At 42.8% G+C, this 19128-nt stretch overlaps 1 protein-coding gene and 1 non-coding gene across 4 annotated transcripts in view; one reads left to right on the forward strand and one right to left on the reverse strand.

The window, feature by feature from the left end:
- Positions 1–19128, reverse strand: part of MTMR12 (myotubularin related protein 12) — a 93020-nt gene that overhangs the window by 70556 nt on the left and 3336 nt on the right. The window lies entirely within an intron of this gene.
- On the forward strand, positions 18998–19101 carry LOC135274957 (U6 spliceosomal RNA). The gene has a single exon (XR_010342698.1). It is a non-coding gene; the product is annotated as a U6 spliceosomal RNA (small nuclear RNA).

The raw sequence follows: 19128 nt of genomic DNA on the forward strand, positions 1-19128 counted from the left end.
GCATAATTGACATAGACACAATTAGCAGCTGGCAGAACCCCCACATTGGCTGCCTGACTGGTAGGGTGAGAACTATTATGGTGGGAAAGGTCAAATGGAAGCCATTAGAGCTGACTCTACCTAGAAAGATAGTAAATCAAAAACAGTATCACATCCCTGGAGGGACTACAGAGATTAGTGCCACCATCAAGGACTTGAAAGATGCAAGGGTGGTGATTCCCATCACATCCCTGTTCAACTCTCCCATTTGGCCTGTGCAGAAGACAGATGGGTCTTGGAGAATGTCAGTGGATTATTGTAAGCTTAACTAAGTGGTGACTCTGATTGCAGCTGCTGTACCAGATGTGGTTTCATAGCTTTAGCAAATTGACAAATCTCCTAGTACCTGGTATGCAGCCACTGACTTGGCAAATGCCTTTTTCTCCATTCCTGTCCATAAGGCCCACCAGAAGCAATTTGCCTTCAGCTGGCAAGACCAGCAATATACCTTTACTGTCCTACCTCAGGGATATATCAACTCTCCGGCTTTGTGTCATAATCTTATTCAGAGAGACCTTGATCGTGTTTCGCTTCCCCAAAATATCACACTGGTCTATTACATTGATGACATTATGCAAGACATAGCAAACACACTGGACTTATTGGTGAGACATTTTCATGCCAGAGGATGGGAAATAAATCTGACTGAAATTCAGGGACCTTCTACCTCAGTAAAATTTTTAGGGGTCCAGTGGTGTGGGGCCTGTTGAGATAGTCCTTCTAAGATAAAGGAAAAGTTCCTGCACTTGGCAGCTAAGAGGCACAATGCCTAGCGGGCCTATCTGGATTTTGGAGGCAACACATTCCTCATTTGAGTGTGTTACTCTGGGTCATTTATCAAATGACCCAAAAGGCTGACAGTTTTGAGTGGGGTCCAGAAAAGGAGATGGCTCTGCAACAGGTCCAGGCTGCTGTGCAAGCTGCTCTGCCAGTTGGGTCATAAAACCCAGCAGATCCAATGGTGCTTGAGGTGTCAGTGGCAGATAGGGATGCTGTTTGGAGTCTCTAGCAGGCCCCCATAGGTGAATCACAGCAGAGGTCTCTAGGATTTTGGAGCAAGGCCCTTCCATCTTCTGCAGATAACTACTCTCCTTTTGAGAGATAGCTCTTGGCCCATTACTGGGCTTTGGTAGAAACTGAACTTTTGACTATGGGTCATGTCACCATGTGACCTGAACTGCCCATCATGAATTGGTGCTTTCTGACCCATCTAGCCACAAAGTGGGATGTGCACAGCAGCATTTCATCATCAAATGGAAGTGGTATATATGTGATTGGGTTTGAGCAGGCCTTGAAGGCACAGTAAGTTACATGAAAAAGTGGCTCAAATGCCCATGGTCTCCACTTCTGCTACCCTGCCTTCTCTTCCCTAGCCTGCACCAATGGCCTCATGGGGAGTTTCCTATGATCAGCTGACAGAGGAAGAGAAGACTAGGGCCTGGTTCACAGATGGTTCTGCAAGATATGCAGGCACCACTTCAAAGTGGACAGCTGTAGCACTACAGCCCCTTTCTAGGACATCCCTGGAGGACAGTGGTGAAGCGAAACCTTCCCAATGGGCAGAACTTTGAGCTGTGCACCTGGTTGTGCACTTTGCATGGAAGGAGAAATGGCCAGACATCCTATTATATACTGATTGATAGACTGTAGCCAATGGTTTGGCTGGATGTTCAGGCACTTAGAAGATGCATGATTGGAAAATTGGTGACAGAGAAATTTGGGGAAGAGGTATGTGGATAAACCTCTGAGTGGTCAAAAACTGTGAAGGTATCTGTACACCATGTGAGTGCTCACCAACAGGTGACCTCAGCAGAGGAGGATTTTAATAATCAACTGGATAGGATGACCCATTCTATGGACACCACTCAGCCTCTTTCCCAGCCAACCCCATCATCACCCGACAGGCCCATAAACTAAGTGACCATGGTGGCAGGGATGGAGGTTACACATGGGCTCAGCAACATGGACTTCTACTCACCAAGACTGACCTGGCCACAGCCACTGCAGAGTGCCCAGTTTGCTAGCAGCAGAGACCAACACTGAGTCCTCAATATGGCACCATTCCTCGGGGCAATCAGCCAGCTATCTGGTGGGAGGCTGATTATACTGAACCTCTTCTATCATAAAAGAGCAGAGGTCTGTCCTCACTGGAATATACACTTACTCTGGATATGGGTTTGCTATTCTGCACAGAATGCTTCTGCCAAGATTACCATCTGTGGACTCACGGAATGCCTTATCCACCATCATGGTATTCCACACAGCATTGCCTCTGAACAAGGCATTCACTTTGCAGCTAAAGAAGCGCGGCGGTGGGCTCATACTCATGGAATTCACTGGTCTTACCATGTTCCCCATCATCTAGAAGCAGCTGGATTGATAGAACGGTGTAATGGCTTTTTGAAGTCACAATTACAACCCTAACTAGGTGACAATACTCTGCTGGACTGGGACAAAGTTCTCCAGAAGACCATGTATGCTCTGAATCAGCATTCAATATATGGTACTGTTTCTCCCATAGCCAGAATTCACGGGTCTAGGAATTAAGGGGTAGAAGTGGAAGTGGCACCACTCACCATCATCCCTAGTGATCCACTAGCAAAATTTTTGCTTCCTATCCCCGTGACATTATGTTCTACTGGTCTAGAGGTCTTGGTTCCAGAGGGAGGAATGCTGCCACCAGGAGACACAATGATTCCATTAAGATGAAAGTTAAGATTGCCACCTGGACACTTTGGGCTCCTCCTACCTTTAAGTCAACAGTGTTGGCTGGGGTGATCGGCCATGAATATCAAGATGAAATCAGTCTACTCTCCATAATGGAGGTAAGGAAGAGTATGCATGGAATACAGGAGTCCATTAAGGTGTCTCTTAGTATTACCAAGCCCTGTGATTAAGATCAATGGGAAACTACAACAGCTCATTCCAGGCAGTACTACAAATGATCCATACCCCTCAGGAATAAAGGTTTGGGTCACTCCACTAGGGAAAAAAAAAAAAAAACCCACGACCTGCTGAAGGCAAAGGGAATAAAGAATGGGTAGTAGAATAAAGTAGTCATTAATACCAGCTATGACCATATGACCAGCTGCAGAAACGAGAACTGTAACTGTCATGAGTATTTCCTTCTTCTTTTGTTAAAAACATGTTTGCACGTGTAAACACTTCTTTTATTTCCTTTATCATGTGACATAAGATTTATGACTTCATATCAGCATTTAAGAATTGTTAACTTTATGTAATGGTATTTGGGATTGGGGATTGGTGAGTTTCTGGTTGTATGAAGGGTAGTTGTATTATGACCTTATTATTGTCTTTATTTGAAGATTATGTATGATCTCAGGAGATGTGTATGGGTTCAAGCTGACAAGGGGTGGACTTGTGATGGTTAATACTGAAGGTCAACTTGATTGAATCTATATATGGAGTTTATTAATCTCCAACCCAAATACCATTACATAATGCATATATATATATATATATATATCTCCTATTAGTTCTGTCCCTCTAGAGAACCCTGACTAATATACGCCAACACTCTCTCAGGCTCCTCTTGGTCAAGTCTCCTTTCTGGGCAAGGTCCTCTTACCTCCTCACAAACCCTGTGTTCCCTGGATGAGCTCTCCCACTCAAAGGTGTTTCAACAATGTAGGCCGATGACCCCTAAGTGGTACCTCACTCCAGATCTGCCTTCAGAGCTCCAGGCCTGGACACCTCAACAGCCTCCTGGCCATCTGCACCAGAATGTCCCCAGATCCTTCAAATTTACATGTCAAAATCAGCTCATCACCACCCTTTGCCAAACCTGCTCCTTTGAGCTCTGGTTCGGGGCCAGTCACCCAGCTGGCCACACCAGAAACCTGGGAGTCACTCTTACCTACTCCCTGCCTCTCACATCCTGTGCTCTGCTTTCTTAACAGCTCCAAATTGCCCATGTCTATCCATCCCTGTCATCACTCTGACTAGGGGCCACCATCATCTCCTACCTTGCATGCTCCTGACTGCCAGTTGCACTGCCTTCAACTGGCCCCCACTGCATCCACTGGGACCACCCAACCCACTATCTCCGCTCCTGTCTGTCCAACTCACTGTCCAACCCACTGTCCACACAGTTCAGGTCCCGTGCGGCCTTCTCTGGTTAAAGCTCCTTCTATCGGAACGCTGAGGTGCCCCCTTGCTAGACACCCAAACCACATTTGGTACATGCCTCCAGAACAGCACTTTTTTGGAGACAGAGTCTCCCTGTTACCCGTGCAGTAGTGCGGTGGCACAATCTTGGCTTACTGCAACTTCTGTCTCCCAGGTTCAAGAGATTTTCATGCCTCAGTCTCCTTAGTAGCTGGGATTATAGGCACCTACCACCACACATGGCTAATTTTTTTTTTTTTTCAGTAGAGACGAGGTTTCACCATGTTGTCCAGGCTGGTCTCCAACTTTTGACCTCAAGTAATCTGCCCACCTCAGCCTCTCAAAGTGCTAGGTTTACAGGTGTGAGCCACCACACCCGGCCAAACACAACACTTTTCACACTGAATTGCAAGAGTCTCTTACCTTGTCTGTCTTGCCAACTAATGATACAAACTGAGGGCTAAGGCTGAACTTTTATGGATTTTTAGCCTCAACTCCCAGCGTATAATTCTTGACACAGAGTAAATTGTCAGTAGTCTGCTGAGAGAATGGACACACGAAAACATACAAAGAGACAAATAATTCTTGATCCTGGTAATATTCTTCAATCCTACGCATAGCTCTTAAGAAATTAAGAAATTGCTCTATTAAAAATTCCTAAGTGTATCATTAGTGCCAAGTATTACTGAACTATTGTTACATTCTTCCCTTAGCTGGCTTTCTGAAATAATAATCTGGTCTGATAGAGTAGGGGTATATTCAAGGTCAGACTTTAAATTTGGAGCCTTCTCTCTGAGAACATAGACTAAAGATTGAATGAATCTATCCACTGTCTAGCTGTAGGAAACTAAAAACCAAAACAGGATTTGTTTCCTGAAGCTGATTCCCAAGGCTGCTGGTCCCTCACTCCTGGTCAGAGGGTGTGGCTCCCTAGAGCAGGCCCGACTAGCAGGCTCATTCTCCAAGCTTCTGAAAACATGACAGGAGGCAGCTTTGCTGCTGACCACAGCTCTATTCCACTAACTATATACTTACTGTCTTTGGCAGTTACAAGCAACAATTACTCTGACAACAAACCAAGAGAACAAACAGCATCTGAAGCCAGGGAGGCAGACATGTAGTAAGAAGCTAACTGACAACGTCTGGTCTCAAGGGAACAAACCACATACACAAACCCAACCTGGTACCTGGTCTTCCAGTATTCTGCTGTTTATGTGTTATGCAAATCAGTTCTCAACCCTAAAATGTACAAGTTGAATATTTTTAATCCAAACATGACACTCCAAAGGGATTTTGGATTTTCAGATTAGAAATACTCAACCTGTATTCATTTCAGAGGGCTACTTGGAAACGCTGCAGAGCATTTCAGACTAAGCATCTATTATCCACAATGATACATGCCTAACTTAAATACATAAAAATATGTCATTGGAGTTTACTATGTCCACTTTCAATGTCCTATGTCACTTATCTTGAAAACAATCTGTATGGCATTTTCATCTCCACTTTAGATAAGGCCAAAGTGCTAAGGGTTTAAATAATAAACCCAGGTTCACAAAACTAAATAGATGGTAAGGCCAGAACTTAGTACCAGTTCCGACACCAGGCTTAGCGCTTTTGACCTTTAAACTCTGTCTTTGTAAAAGCTTTATTAAGGCCGGGCATGGTGGCTCATGCCTATAATCCCAGTATTTTGAGAGGCCAAGGCAGGCAGATCACTTGAGGTCAGGAGTTCGAGACCAGCCTGGCCAACAGAATGAAACCCTGTCTCTACTAAAAAATACAAAAAAAATTAGCCGGTCATGGTGGCACATGCCTGTAATCCCAGCTACTGGGGAGGCTGAGGCAGGAGAATTGTTTGAAACCAGGAGGTGGAGGTTGCAGTGAGCAGAGATCATGCCATTGCACTTCAGCCTGGATGACAGAGTAAAACTCTGTCTAAAAAAAAAAAAAAAAAAAAAGCTTTATTAAGATATAATTGGGGTCAGTCGCAGTAGCTAACGTCTGTAATTCCCACACTTTGGGAGGCTGAGGGCGGGAGGATCTCTTGAGCCCAGGAGTTCAAGATCAGCCTGGGCAACATAGTAAGACCTTGTTTCTACAAAAAATGAATAAAATTACCTGGGCATGTTGTTTGTACCTATAACCTCAGCTACTTGGGAGGTTAAGGTAGGAAGACTACAGTGAGCTGAGATCGTACCACTGCGTTCCAGCCTAGGCAACACAGCAATTACCTTGTATCCAGAAAAAAAAAAAAAAAAAAAAAGGTATAATTGGCTGAGCATGGCAATTTACATTTGTCTGTACTCCCAGTATTTTGGAAGGCTGAGGTGGTAGGGGAGTGGGGATTGCTTGAGGCCAGGAGTTTGAGACTAGCCTGGGAAACATAGTGAAACCTTGTCCCTACCAAAAAAAAAAAGTTACAGACAGTGACATGTGCCTATTGTCTCAGCTACTCAGGAGGCTGAGGTGGGAGGATCCCTTGAGGCCAGGAATTGGAGGCTGCAGTGAGCTATGATCATGTCACTGCACCCCAGCCTGGGTGACAGAGGGAAACACTGTCTCTTTAAAAAAAAAAAAAAAAAGATATAATTTACCAACCATATAATTCACCAAAGTATTTAATATAATGTTTAATAATATAAAGTGTTAAAATGGTATTCAGTATATTCACAGAGTTGTACAATCATCACCACAATCAATTTTAGATCATTTTCATCACTCCAAAAGGACTATTTTAAGGCAAAGTACCTCATACCAAAGCTGACCCATTATTCCCCACTTAATCCCTGTTTACATTGTCCCCCTAACCTTAGGCAACCATCAATCTTCAACTTTTTTCCTATTACAAAGTAATACCTTCAAATGTCCTTTCAGTTGTAACAAGTCTCCAGGGCAGGGAAACAGGCAATGACCTTGGACAATTCACCACCCCCAACAGCTAAGCAATACTTATTCACTGGGCCATTCTAAATCCCTTTTTCACATTTTTTTCACACTGCTTTTTTCCTGGCCTCACATTTTTTTTTTTTTTTTTTTTTTTTTTTTTTTTTTTTTGAGACGGAGTTTCGCTCGTTACCCAGGCTGGAGTGCAATGGCGCGATCTCGGCTCACCGCAACCTCCGCCTCCTGGGTTCAGGCAATTCTCCTGCCTCAGCCTCCTGAGTAGCTGGGATTACAGGCACGCGCCACCATGCCCAGCTAATTTTTTGTATTAATAGAGACGGGGTTTCACCATGTTGACCAGGATGGTCTCGATCTCTTGACCTCGTGATCCACCCGCCTCGGCCTCCCAAAGTGCTGGGATTACAGGCTTGAGCCACCGCGCCCGGCCACATTTTTTTTTTTTGAACGAAGAGAGTATCTGCTCATTAAGATGCAAACTAAATTCCTCACTCTGTTTTGACAGCTCATCATTTCTCGAAGTGCAGTGAAAGCATTACTCATGTATGGTTCTTAGCAAGGATCACTCTCACCAGGCATTCGCTAGGCCTTTAAACAATCCAAACACCTCATTCAACTCTCCTAAATAAATAAATAAATAAATAAATCTCATATTAGAAAAGAAATGGTAGGACCCAAATACCAGTATAAGTCTCAGATCCCACAGACCTGATCTCACCAAACAGTTAACTGGCTTGGTCTTCTTATTACCTGTGAACCATACTCAAAGAGGGTCGGCAGGCTTGATGGGATAAGGACCTGCCTCAGGAAGCAAAAGGTCACACAGAAAAGAAATGGCTAGAGCCAAATCCAAACTAACACTCCTTCAGCAGAACCAGAAACAGGCAGGATCGTGGGTGTGCCTTGAAATCTGGTTAGCATTTGGATCAGTGGAAGGGGCACAGAGCGTGGAGGGCTTTTAAATGGGAAGACGACACCATGAAGGCCACATTCAGAAGGCTGGCCATGGCATGTGGGCATCTGGGCGTGGTGCAGACAGGGAGCAGTGGGAGGTGGAGAGGCCAGCCAAACTCCTGTGGTAGGTAGTCGCAGGCACCAGGAGATGCTAGACAGAGGGTGGCCATGGAAATACAGACATCACCACAGAGGGCCCCACAAAGGGCACAGTGGGGGCTGTGACCGGTCTGGCATGAGTGATTAGGGAAAGAAGGGTGCTGTTGGCAGAAGGCTGACTTGAAAGGAGAGGGAAGCCAAGCTGAATTGCAGGTATCAAGCTCTGGACTTAACGTAGTGCCCAAACCCCAAGGAAGATAATGTTACAGGACAGAAAGAAAGTCCATGAAATGACTCACTGAAAAAGAAAACTGTGCAAGAAGGGAGCCCCTCTACATATACTGTAAAGGTACTCATGGTGGGTATAGCACAGTCCTATAAGAGGTCCAGCATGCCTGGCTTCAGACACACACATAGAATGCCAGGGAAGAATAATGCTGGAAGGAAATGAGATCAAGTCTTGCCACACTCAGGACCTGCACTGGTGGCCCAAAGAACACACATACGAATGTGAACACACACACACACACACACACACACACACACACACACACACACACACATAGCTGCAGCTTCTGGGGTGGTGAGGAATAATAGCAACTAAATAACATTTAATATATGTTCACTACATGCCAGGTACTGTGTAAACAGCTTTCCACGGATTGCATCACTTAAGACTAACAGCAACCTTATGGGCTAGATACTTTTATTATTCCCATTTCACAGATCAGAAAACTGAGGCTCAGAGAAGTTAAATACCCAGACCAAATTCACCATTAGCAAGTACAAAAGCTCTGTGTGACACCAAAGCCATGCTCTTAACTACCACATTTTACTGAAAGTAAAGATTGTTGTGTTGGGATATGTACAAGTGCCAGAAAAAAGGTGTCAGGTGGCAGTTATGGGGCTGTCACTGCTTTATAATTTAAGCTAACAGATGTGACTGACAGCAGCTGCAGAGGCACATGGCATTGCCGTCTGTGCCTCCCCCCTCCCACCTCCTCTAAAACTGCTCTATAAACATTAAGTTAGGGGAAGAGCTGGGAGGAATTAAAAGAACAGAGAGAAGGCAAGAGGAACCAGGAGACAGATGAGAGGTGCCCACAGGCTCATTAAAGGCCAGACTGATCTATGGTACAGCAGCATGTCAAAGAAAGAAGGAATCCTCGGGCCGGGCGCGGTGGCTCACGCCTATAATCCTAGCACTTTGGGAGGCCGAGGCGGGTGGATCACGAGGTTAAGAGATCGAGACCATCCTAGTCAACAAGGTGAAACCCCGTCTCTACTAAAAATACAAAAATTAGCTGGGCATGGTGGCGCACGCCTGTAGTCCCAGCTACTCGGGAGGCAGAGGCAGGAGAATTGCTTGAACCCAGAAGACGGAGGTTGCGGTGAGCCGAGATCACGCCATTGCACTCCAGCCTGGGTAACAAGAGTGAAACTCTGTCTCAAAAAAAAAAAAAAAAAAGAAGGAATCCTCAGAGAATCTGGGAGATATGCCTGCATGTCCTAGCAGCGCCCCTTGGATTCTATTCCTCAAGACTTCTCTCTCACAGTCACAGATGTGTGCACCCATCTTACATAAGGGATGGGGAAAGATGCCACCTGGTCCCAACACAGCTATGAGGCTCTCACACCCCTCTTGCCTCCCTCCTCCCTACACCAAATCCTGCTTTAATATTGACCTTTCCAAGTCCTACACAGCTTCTGCATCAGACTGGATGCTGTGTCAGGTTCTGCAGTGGGTCCTGCTCTGTGTCCCCTGAGCACCTGGACATGCCTCCCTCATAAGTAAGCAGCTCGGACCTCTGTGCAGAGAATTCTGGTGACTGGCCATCTCTCCAACAGAATGTGAGGCTCCTTCCTGAGTACACAGACTGCTTCTTTGGATTCCTAATTTTAACAGTGTTCAGCAAATGGAGATACACAAAAATGTTGCTCAAATAAAAAATCTTCCAGTTCAAGTTATTAATAATAAAAGTATCTAGCAGTTGTTGAGTATCTGCCATGTGTCAGGTCCTTAGCTGGGTATATATGGTTTATTTCTTCTCATCCTCGAAATAAGCCTGCAGAGAAGATACCTATTCATGTTACAGGTAAGAAGAGGAAGTCTCAGAGAGGTAAAGTTACATATCTAAGGTCACCATCAAGTGGCTAAGCCTGGATGAGAACTTTCTAAAATCAAAGTCTCTTCCACAATGCTATGACACCTTGTTCCAATCCCCAAACTCCTACTGCAGTTGGTTTATTCCTCAGCTGTTCCTCTGTAAGAGGACGAGCCACAGAGACAGCCACATACACAACACACTGAAGGCCTCTCATGCACCCAGAGCTCCCGTACCCCTTTCTCTATCTGCCACCCAGATTACATCTGCCATATTTACTGTACTCCTCAGGCACTACTTACAGGTACACCAGGTTCCTCCTGTTACCCTTTTAGCATGGATCATCTTCTATACTCAGCAGGTAGCAGAAACTGATCATTAAAACAAAAAGAGAAAAGGCAACCACTTCTCTTCTCTAGAACGTAAAGCTGCATAAAGAGATTTGTAGGGGCCAGGCACAGTGGCTCACACCTGTAATCTCAGCACTTTGGGAGGCTGAGGCAGGTGGATCGCCTAAGGTCAGAAGTTCAAGATTAGCCTGGCCAACATGGTAAAACCCTGTCTCTACTATACACAAAAATTAACTTGTCATGGTGGTGTGCACCTGTAGTTCCAGATACTCAGGAGGCTGAGGCAGGAGAATTGCTTGAGTCTGGGAGGCAGAGGATGCAGTGAGCACTGCAGTGTAACCTGGGTAACAGAACGAGACTCCACCTCAAAAGAAAAAAAAAGAAAGAAAGAAAAAGAGAGATTTGTAGGGCAAGTGAACGTGAAGCTAAACTAGGCAAGCTGGGGTGGGGCTGGGGGCTGCAGACAGATGACAGGTAGGTAGGTAGGAAGGAAGGAAGGAAGGAAGGAAGGAAGGAAGGTAGGTAGGTAAAGAGTGAGAAAAAGAGGAGCCAAGAGAATACATTTGGGAGTCAAAGGAGAAGGCACACAGTATAAACACCGAGGCTAGCCCAGGAGTCCCTGAGAGATAAAACAGAAGTACCTACTGATGCCAAACAACTCATCCCTGGGATCTGAGCCACAGATTCCCTTCTTTAACTAACAAGACACCCAGTACCACAGACTGACTGACTCCCTAGGGAAAGTGCTATTCCCAGTGGTCTGCATAGACAGCAGGCACATATTTCTGGGGAGACCACGAGTAAAAGAGAATCATTACTTCTCCCAAGTACAGGGACACTTTGGGAAGTTGATCTTAAGGGATTCAACTTTATGTTTGGAGGAATAGTAGATTTTTTATTTGAAAAACTGGGCTCATTCACTTCAAGTATTCTCAAGTATTTTAAAACTCTTAGCAAAAGCAAATATGGAAAACAACAACAACAAATTGTCTGAAACAGGAGCTGGCAATCTGTCACAAGAGAAAGGTCATCTTCAACATATTTCATCATTGTGGCCAGTGCTTCCCTTGCCCCCATACATACGTAAGCCCCATCTTATGGCTGAAACCCCTTCCTTACCAAAAAGCAAACAACTGAGGTTTGGCATTCCATCTCTGAAAGCCTGTCCACCAGCCAGGTCTACAGGAAATGAAGAAGGACAGGGCATGAGAGGGAAAAAACGATGGCTATTATTTTAGGAAAGGCATTTAAATGTGAAATCAAAACAGCATGGTTTTATAACTGCCTTTGAAATACACAGAGTATTTACTTCCAGAGACAATTTGATTTTATTTATACTATTCATGATTTTACTTGATTTGATTTACTCATATCTTAAGTGAACCACTAAAGAGATGTAATAAATGGACAAAATTTAACCTTTGAAGAGAGACCGTTTGAAATTAAGGAAGAGGGGCTGGGCGCAGTGGCTCACACCTATAATCCCAGTACTTTGGGAGGCCGAGTCGGGTGGATCACAAGGTTAAGAGTTCAAGACCAGCCTGGCCAATATGGTGAAACCCCATCTCTACTAAAAATACAAAAATCAGCTGGGCGTGGTGGCACATGTCTGTAATCCCAGCTACTCAGGAAGCTGAGGCAGGAGAATCACTCGAACCTGGAGGTAGAGGTTGCAGTGAGCCAAGATCGCGCCACTGCACTTCAGCCTGGGCGAAAGAGCAAGACTCCGTCTCAAAAAAAAAAAAAAAAAAAGAAATTAGGGAAGAGGGAAGAAAAATAAGTCCACACAATGAAACTAGCAAAATGTCAAAGGCCAAATGTTAATAATGAAAAAAGTCAACAACTAAGTGTTCTCGTTAGGTTGGAATTTTAAATATAATCAGGTCATTCGTAAATGTATAAAGGAACAAGGAAAAGAAACTTTTAGAGATAATAAAAACTATTCTAAGAAAGAGTTACCACACAGCAAACTTTCCTGGCATGACAGCATGGCAACAATCACAACAACAAAATACTCCCCTTTTATTAATACCTTAGCTGGGCAAGATTTCTGCACTCAAGATTAATGATTAAGCACTTTCTGAAACCATCCAAGTGACTCTGATGAAACTTCTGAATAACAACAATGGCCCACATCTATTAAAGGTTAACTATGTGCTAAGAATCCTGTGCTAAGGCTTCACATACATAATAGTATTTGATATTAATAAATGTTCACACATATCTATTATATAACATAGGTATACTATAATTCCCATTTTTGAGGTAGAAATACAACTGAAGCTTAAAGGAACCGGCATTATAGCTAGTATGAAGGGCTACTGACAAGCTCTTGCTTTTCTTAGAGTTTTGATACAGGAGGTAAGCAAAGGGAAATAAAGGAAGGGTGAGGCCCTGGGGCTTTCCATTTCTCCCACCGCTGTACGCCCTCCTAGAATCCCTATTTCCACTTCCCCTGTTCTTTCTCCCAAAGCAACAGAAGATAAGAGGTTAAAAGAATTATTCCAGTTCAATCCTGCCTCCCTATCTCAGTAAGTTTATTTTAAATGATTCATTTTGAAAGCTCAGAAGACATTTTTACATAGCACTCATCTACCGTAAACTTGATTCAGTGAGAGTAAACTCAGAGTGCTAGGCTGAGACAACATTGGCTCATCAGTGTTACTGAATTTGTAGTTGATCAGAACTCCTTCTACCAGAGATGTCTACCTCTGCTCTTTGTTAAACCTCACGTAGGCCCCCACAGATAGCTGTTGTGGGTATAATCCTAACAAAGCCAAGATCTCAGCTTGAGCCCTTTTCAGAACCTGCATGTTCTCTTGTCAATGCCTGCAAACCCACTGCCCTCTTTGTCATCTTAAAAAAAAAACCCACATCAGAAGTCACAAGCACAACTTGATGTGAAACTGAGAGTGAATATTTACTGGAAAAACAATTTAACCTATATACTCTATCAATATGGATCAAGCATATCTTCAACATGACAACCACATGTAGGCTATAATTTTTACACAATTACAAATGCAACCATATGAGATACACACTCATGAACAAAGCACATACATTCTTAAAAATGGAATCATTGCTTTGGTTATAAGGTACCATCATCAGCAGCTTTCTTTTTCTAACTTTTAAACTCTGCAACTTTACTATATTGTCTTTATCATAATAAGGTATATTTTTTTTGCAGCGATAAGAAGTTTTTTGGCCCCTATAATAATAGAACTTTCTCTAAAGCACACCATCACATAGGGTGGTTTAATGTGGAAGAACATCCAACATCCTGTTGAGGATGTTTAGAGAAAGATCCAGAACTTTAAACTTCTAAATATGGGGTCCCCACAGCCTAAAATTCTGATGGTAGCCCTAATTTTAACATTTCTGCTGGAAGTAGGGTGCAGAAGAATATCTGCTCTAAGACAGTGGCTGTCCATGTGGCAGCTGTTTGATCAGGATGCAGGAAGCGCTGCTTGACGCTGCAGGAAGTGCTGCTTGACAGAGCCTCATGATGCTTTCTGAGGCTCCATCTGCAGACGTTGTGTTGGATAAGACCCAGGGAGATGTCGCAGAAAGCACAGGGAGGAGAGAAAAAGCGGAAGCTTTGGACAGATATCAGGCTAAAGCCACAGCTAAGAAAGTGACCATTTCAGGAAGGACTTTTAATGTCTTCTGCTGGCCTACCGATGACCTTCAAGCTCAAGGAGAAAATAATGCTATTAAGAAATTAGCTGGGTGAGTTCTGGAAAATTTTAAAAATTAGCTGAGAATGGAGAAAAGGTTATGAATTCCTTTTTTTGTTGTTGTTTGTTTGTTTGTTCATTGTTTGAGACTGAGTCTTGCTCTGTCGCTCAGTGTAGAGTGCAGTGGTGCGATTTTTGCTCACTGCAACCTCCAGCTCCGGGGCTCAAGTGATGCTCCTGCCTCAGCCTCCCGAGTAGCTGGGATTACAGGCCACCGTGTCCAGCTAATTTTAGTATTTTTAGTAGAGATGGAGTTTCACCATATTGGCCAGGCTGGTCTTGATCTCTTGACCTCATGATCCACCCACCTTGGCCTCCTAAAATGTTGGGATTACAGGCGTGAGCCACTGTGCCCGGCCAGGTTATGAATTCTTAAAAAAAGAAGGCAAAGGATCTAGATTTTGTTTTTAAAGGTATTTTTACTGCTAGGACTAAGGCAGAAGTTTTTTTAAGACAAGGCAATCTCTTCTTTGTATCATCTATCCACCAAAGACATCAAAGTTAGTAGTCCAACAAAAATCATCCTAATAATTTTATCTGTTCTGTAAATGGATGTATCTCCACTCAATACCTAGAATAATATCTGGGATATAGCAGGTGCTGAGTAACTATCTGTTCAACTAATTAATTCTATTTTTCAAAAACACAAGCTCTAGAGACCTAAAACAACCAAGAGATCCCTATATCTGCTCAGCAGTTACCGGTTAATAATCTAACAAAAGCCAAGAAAGAAACTGCTGCCAGAACACTAATAAGGAAGCATTCTAGTGTGCAAAGGCTATTCATGATATAAGCATGTTTCACTAATAATATTCCTTACATTCATAAATATAAGGATAAGAGAATGGGCCCCGAGGTCAGACTGCTCTAGTTTAAACCCTGGCAAAAACCCCATGACCTTAAATAAAGTACTCAACTTCTCTGAGTCTGTTTCCACAACTAAAACCAAAAAAGACAGGTAATAACAGTATTCCCTTCTTGAAATTGTTAAAAGGGGGAAATGAGATATGGATAGTTCCTGGAACATATCTCAACCATTTATTAGAAGTGCCTAATAAATGGATAGTTCCTGGAACATATCTCATCTATTTATTAGAAGTGCCTAATAAATACTAGTAATTATTCATTTTTATTTTGTATGTACCCACAGTCATATCTGAGGGAAGAATACAGGATCATATATTCACTTCTCCTGACCAAAAGAAATGGCCTTAAGTAAGAGCTAGGCAACAAAATGCATTCTTTTTCCTGAGGGATAGATGAAAAAATAAAAAATAGCTATTAACACCATTTTTTTTTTTTTGAGACAGAGTCTCGCTCTTCACCCAGGCTGGAGTGCAGTGGCACAATCTTGGCTCACTGCAACCTCCACCTCCCAGATTCAAGTGATTCTCCTGCCTCAGCACCCCCAAGTAGCTGGGACTACAGATGCACACCACCACACACAGCTAATTTTTGTATTTTTGGTAGAGATAGGGTTTCACCATATTGGCCAGGCTGGTCTTGAACTCCCATCATGATATGACCACCTCGCTTCCCAAAGTGTTGGGATTACAGGTGTGAGCCACTGCACCTGGCCACACCACATTTTTTTTTACTCTTCTCAATCTTTATCTCTCTTGGCTTTTCTTCCCACATCTATATAAAATCTTTCCTGAGCTCCTGTGATCCTGGTTTAACATGGCACTGCTGGCTATTAGGAGACAGTTTTTATCTCTGTTCTACAATAACACTATGTCCATGTGCAAGACATTAAACTTTATAGAGCCTCAGTTTCCACATCTGTATAATGGAGGAAAAGTATAATGGAGGCAAAGTATATTATCTTTAAATTCTCTTCCAAAGCTAAAAATCCACAAGGAAGTACTCGTTAACTATTATTAGTTCATTCAGGTCAAACACTGATCTAAACTCTCAGAAAGTACATTTTAACCCTGTTTGGAATACCCACAAAATGGATACAAGTATAGCTACCCTTTGAAAGCTAAATTTTGCCTGGTCAGTTACAGAGGTCTAATTTAAAATGACATTGTGGGATAACAACTGACATGGAGACATGTTTACAATATATATTTTTGGTGAAAAAAGGCAGATTACAAAATATGATCAGTAATATTAATCCCAATTTGGTTAAAAAAAATACATATATACCTACACATATATCTGCTTGAGGTATATAGAATACACTCCAAGTTGTTTATGTTTAAAATTTTTCTTTAAAAAATGTTTTTGTTGGCTGGGTACGGTGGCTCATGACTGTAATCCCAGCACTTTGGGAGGCTGAAGTGGGTGGATCACAAGGTCAGGAGTTCGAGACCAGTCTGGCCAATATGATGAAACCCTGTCTCTACTAAAAATACAAAAATTAGCAGGGCATGGTGGCAGGTGCCTGCAGTCCCAGTTACTTAGGAGGCTGAGACAGAAGAAATGCTTGAACCTGAGCGGTGGAGGTTGCAGTGAGCCAAGATTGTGCCACTGCACTCCAGTCTGGGCAACAGAGCGATACTCGGTCTCCAAAAGAAAAAAAAGAAAGAAAGAAAAAAAAAGTTTTTGTTTATCTGTACCTTATTTTTCTACAAAGAATGCTTATGGCTTCTGGGATAATAACTCAAACAGATGTTTCATTTAACAAGAAAGATGGATTTGGTACCTAAACTGTAACCACATTCCTCCCTAGAGCAGAGCTCAGCACCCAGCAGGTCCCCTCACAGAGGCACCGATATCCTTTGCACCCTGTGTCTGGGGCTGGGCTGGGGTGGGGGTGCTGCAATGTTTTTAGGTACCAGCCATCAGGTACCATCAAGATAGCCCTAGATCCCTCCCTCCTGTTCATCTCAACTTTCAGAGCCATCAGCTGCCCACTTAACTAGCTTTACCAATTTGTAATCCTCTGAGTAGAGTTTTCAAAGCATGATCAAAGCTCCTAAATTATGGTTCAAGGTTTTAACTGTCACATTCACTGATTTAGAATAATCAAGGATAGAAGAAGCCATTTTACTCTGGCAGCAATCCAATTTTAAAAGTCATTAACTACTAGTCCTCATTTTACGCTGTCTGATGCCAGTCCTTTCTGATCACAAGGAAAAAAAGTAAGCTCATCACGTTTAAAAGCATGATCTTAAAATACCTTATCCAGTTAAGCACTTTTGTTTCTAACACAAAGTGCTGACTATTGACAGATTCTCTGGCATACTGAAAGCCGCCACTGCTGAACCTATCTGATCAACCAAGAACAAGCTTATCACCAGATACAGGTATCATTACATCATAAGGTGTAAAGATTGTTCTGGCAGCTCAGTCATCCACCAACAAACAGGTGTCTAAGAAACTGAGATTTCCCAATTACTGAAACCCATACAAAGAAATAAGCAACAGCATGACATAAACCAGGACACTTCAGAGAAATGCAACGTAAGAGAAAACGGTAGAAACAGGAGAGGACAACTCAGAAAAGTGTCCTGAGGAACTCCTCCCACTGGGTAAGCCAAGAGTAGGTTACCAGACCCAGGGCTCTCAGAAGCACGTAAGTTATGCCTCAATGCTGCTCATCTGCATTTTACATAGCATGATTACTTGGTAAAACCTATAGACTTAAAAATTCATTGCTTTCTCACCCTTTCCTACTCTTACCTTTTTTTATTTTTTTTGAGACACGAGTCTTGCCCAGGCTAGAGTGCAGTGGCACCATCTTGGCTCACTGCAACCTCCACCTCCCAGTGCAAGCAATTCTCCCGCCTCAGCCTCCCGAGTAGCTGGGACTACAGGCTCTCGTTACCACACCCAGCTAACTTTTGTATTTTTGTATTTTTAGTAGAAACAGGATTTCTCTAGGATGGTCTTGATTTCTTCACCTTGTTATCCACCCGCCTCGGACACACCAAAGGATAACAGGTGTGAGCCACCACGCCCAGCCTTACCTTTATCTTTTAAAAAACCATCCACAATTTAGGTCAGAGCCTTATCCTCTGTTACAAAACATGTTTAGAGTCAGACTACAACAAAGAGGCATAGTGTCTGCACAGCATTATTTTAATGCAAGAAAACAAAACTGCCAACTATAAGGATCTGAAAAATGTGACTACTTCAGGATTATTTTGGGGATGAACCACACCCCTTCCCTAATTATCTCTCAAAGGAAATATATCAGGCACTGTGGGCAAAGAGGGAAACATGTCTAATTACAACATGTGCATTTGGTGGATGAAGAATTTGAACATTCTTGAACTCTGGCCACATTTCAGAAGACTTTCCACTTGTAGTTTAATTTCACTGAAGAGAAAAGTTTAAAGATCAGTTGCACTTCAACCAGGGCTCTATCAAAAAAAGACACAAAGAATACCCAACAAGTACAGGCAACCAAAGCAAAAATGGACAAATGGGATAACATCAAGTTAAAAAGCTTCTGCACAGCAAAGGAAACTGTCAACAAAATGAAGAGACAATCCACTAAATGGGAGAAAATATTTACAAATTATCTATCTGACAGGGGATTAATAACAAGAATATGTAAGAAGCTCAAACAACTCAATAGGAAAAAATCTAATAATCTAATTAAAAATGGACGAAAAATATGAATACACATTTCTCAAAAGAAGATATACAAATGGCAAAAAAAAGCATATGAAAACGTGCTTAACATCACCGATCACCAGAGAAACACAAATCAAAACTACAGTGGGTGCTCGCTTCAGCATCACATATACTAAAATTGGAACAATATAGAGATTAGCATGGCCCCTGTGCAAAGATGACATGCAAATTCATGAAGCATTTCATATTTTAAAAAAATCTTTAAATACTAAAAAAAAT

The sequence above is a fragment of the Aotus nancymaae genome, unplaced genomic scaffold (genome assembly GCF_030222135.1).
Source record: "Aotus nancymaae isolate 86718 unplaced genomic scaffold, 86718_ANA_hifiasm-v0.15.2.pri h1tg000014l, whole genome shotgun sequence".
Classification (NCBI taxonomy): Eukaryota; Metazoa; Chordata; class Mammalia; order Primates; family Aotidae; genus Aotus; species Aotus nancymaae.